The sequence below is a fragment of the Acyrthosiphon pisum genome, chromosome A2 (genome assembly GCF_005508785.2).
Source record: "Acyrthosiphon pisum isolate AL4f chromosome A2, pea_aphid_22Mar2018_4r6ur, whole genome shotgun sequence".
Classification (NCBI taxonomy): Eukaryota; Metazoa; Arthropoda; class Insecta; order Hemiptera; family Aphididae; genus Acyrthosiphon; species Acyrthosiphon pisum.
The window spans coordinates 61,778,826-61,782,928 of NC_042495.1; positions in this window are offsets into that span (position 1 = coordinate 61,778,826).

A 4,103-nucleotide genomic window follows, 5' to 3' on the forward strand; every position below is an offset into this window, starting at 1 on the left:
CCTACCAGATATTATAATGAAATTATGCTTGGACTATATAGACATTTCTGAGAATTGTACATCTTTGAATGTAAATCTTATAATATTGTTTACACCATACGTCACCTCACCCCCTCCCATAATCACAAGGACTAACAATTCTTAGCTAAGCTCGGTAAAAACCACATTGTTTACATGGAATCATTTCTTCAACAAAAATTTCCCAACAGATTAAATTTTCACTACATCACATGTAAGACGGCGTAAAATGTAGGCAATATAGGTTCACCGCTGTGTAATGTAACAACATGGTATTATTAGTGTTGATCTGCCTTTATTTTATTATTTTGAAAAATACTGGCTTAATTGGATTGCGTGTTCAAAATTTCAAACAAAACTATTCAATAATCAATGCCAATGAGATTTGAGAATGACTGTCGAGTTCGTACTAAATGTTGGATGGTTGGGGTTAGGCATTTTTATAAATAAATATACATCATTTGAATGCCAAAGTTTAATTTAAAAAAACCTACTCTATAGTTTTTTATTTTGAAATTTTATCGCACAATTATTTAAAACAATGTTGATTAAAGCTCATTAACTACACAATATATTAAGCTTATAACCACAACTCGTCCACAAGTAACCCAAGGTAAATAAATTTAAATTTTTATTTATTCGTTTTAACAATTATTAAAAAAAAATCTATTACATAATATACTAGCTGCTCCCGTGCACTTCGTCGCCCGTTAAATGTATCAACTCTGAATGACTCAAATTTTGTTCAATTCTTTATTTAATATTCGGTGTATGGTGTTCAAAATTTACCTTAACTGTTCCGTTGCCCCAAATAAAAATTCTGATTCACAGCAGTACATTGTCAAGTAGGCAATCTACCTGCGGTAGATCGCGGACCCCGTTCTGTTTGTACGTAAGTGTATGATTTAACTCTAAAGTATCAAAGTTATACCAACTTTGTCATTTTTACTTAATTCCACCTACATTAGATTAATATAATCAATTTATACAAAGTCCTATCCTAACCTAACCGCACTAAAATCCGATGAATGAAAAAAAAACAAATTTAACCCTTAGTAAATTAACCAATCTTCTTCCCAGAGTTCTAATCTACCCACAAACATTAATTTATATATATATCTAACTATATATATACACAGACTATAACTATACAGACTAAACTTTGAAACTACTTATCAGATCTTCTTGTATATATTATATATAATATGTATATTGACAAAAGATAATAATGCAAATCAATAAACATGATTAACCAATAGCAACCAATATTATATTATACACCGGTGGATTTTCCTAAAATTTTCTTTCATATCAACCTTCTCCGTAAAATACTATTTCCTTTAAAAAAAATCAAGAAGATCTTATAAGTAGTTCCAGAGTTTAACCTGTACAGAGATTTTCATTTCACATTTTTATAATTAGATATTATATTATAATTTATATTTAAAAAGTAAAGTAAATAGTTTTTTTTTTTTTATTATTCTTATTATATGGCTTAAAAACCCACCATTGCTTATAGACGCATAATAATAATACTGATTGAATATGTATAATATATACAATAACAAATCTTCAATGTATATAATAAATGGTTTTTTTGTTCTCGTGGCCACGAATTAAAACGATTCACTATAATTCTGGCTTGACATTTCTAGAACGAATCATTTTATACGATGTCACTCATGGCAACCATTTATAAACAAACATTTCCATCTGACATCACAAAATTTCCGTTTGAGCACCTCCCGGGGTTGGTCCTCTCCCTTTTTAAATTACTCTACCTTTTAAGTTGGACCAAATTACACACAGTGTAAAAAATTTCGGTCCGGTAGTTTCGGAGTTTATCTCGGACAAACACGTGACACGAGATTTTTTTATATTTATAAGATGATGATCAACCTCATATGTATTAGGTTTATACAAGAAGTTTGGAAAAAATATCTATCTGTAACTATTTAATGATTTGGTAGAGACTAGAGAATAAAAACAAAAACACGCGTGTTAGGGTTAGGTACACATCACAGTCTATGACATACATAATATATGGAGCCTCCGAATTGGACACACTCTCCTAACGCACAACTTCTTGATGAGTCAAAACGAACCTCCATCGTGTGACACATGTGATGTCTTATTAACGGTCAACCACATCATCACAGTTAATGTCAAAAATTCAAAAATGTCCAAAAACCAATTACACATCTCCGAATAAATGTGCCAAGCTCTAGGGACTAGGACCGACCTTACAAGACACAAGAAACATAATTTAATTTCGTTTCTCCGAACCGTGACCTGCACATTTCAATTTTACCATAATATGATATTATATTACTATTATAGGACTAGCTGAACCCGTGCACTCCGTTGCCCATTAAGTGTACCAACTGTATGTGACTCAAACTTGGTTCAATTCGTTATTTAATATTCGGTGTATGGTTTCAAAATTAATCTTAACTTTTCCGTTGCCCGGAATAAAAATTCTGCTTCGCAGCAGTACATTATCAGGGCTGTTTTTAGAGTCTTCCCAGCAATTATTCGAATTTTTCTCGCTGTAAAAACCATCCTTGGACTTCAACGAACATTAATAAAAATAATTGGCCAAATATCTCCAGGCGTTGTCGAGTTATGCGCTTACCAACACATTTTGCGATTCATTTTTATATTATAGATTATCGACAAACAATTGAATTACAATTTCTCTAAAATCTATGTTCCTTTGGCATAATATGTATTACACATATTATAAAAGTTCCAAACAAACAACGATCTGGTGGATATTTGATGTTCAACAAGCGTCCACCAGTTTGGTAACATATATTGTCACATTGATTAGTATTCACATAACATAAATTAATTTTAATACCTATATTACCTATATATAATATATTTGGTTTTTTATATATATAAATTATCCCGAAAAGAACTATTTTATGTCCGAGTCAATCAGTATGAATTACTTAATATAATACACTCGATTAATTTAAAACGGAGTAATCTACAAAGAAAATATAGATTGTACATGTTAGTTGAGCTTAAAATATATTGTTCTTTATAAGATTCATTTTATCGTATACTTTATTAGTATATTGTGATTGAAACGAAACTGAGTACATAGTCATTTTAAAAAATAGGAACTTATTATATCTATCATCAAAAAATAAACATAAGTAGATAATATAACCTATGTTTATTTTTGAAATAATTTCTATCAACTGTCAAAAATAATGAGTTGAAGACTAGATAAATCTAAGCTATTGTTCCATCCAATGCTAAAAGTGAGGAATTTTCTCCTGATATTCTGAAGGTACAGACAGACGTCGAATATAATATTATACGTATAGGTTAGTTTCATTAAAAACAATCAAGTTGCGAGTCGCGACGCGTCGTTCCAGCAGAATAAATACATATATTGTAACAGTCAAAATTGAGTACAATGTATAATAATTGTATTGTTTAACTGAAATACTATACATTATATACATATATATGTATATATTAAAAACCGTGTGATTTTTGACTCCGCAAATTCGGTTCATTTTCACTTAAAAAAAGAAATGGGTTGCAATGTTTATATTGATATATTCGGTATTGACCTCACCGTTTGCAGAGATAGAAAATATATTAATTACTATAAAAGGTCACAGCCTCACTGGACGGGTTTTAATTTCGACGTTATTAAACGCACTTTATTCAGTTACGCTCAACATTTTAATATATTTTTTTTAACAACAAACGACGATTCCTATGCTATGCTTTAATACGTGCACAAAGGCGGAATGAAGTTTGCAAAACAGTTATAAAAAATAAAAACGTGATGATTTCTAATGATCTTAGGACGTTCGTCGGCACAATGACACTCGTTCGAAGACTACTATTAAAATAACTCTCCATAAACAAGACGCGTCAACATAATAAAATCTATTGTGGAAGTTTATTATATATTATATCTTGTGAAATGAAAAGACCCAGAAACAAACGCTGTAATGAAAGAAATATAAATCTTTCGGTTGATTATTAATAAATTTAAAACAAACAATAAATTTAACTATTTATCAAGCCGCATATGTTTGGTAATCTCGCTGTTA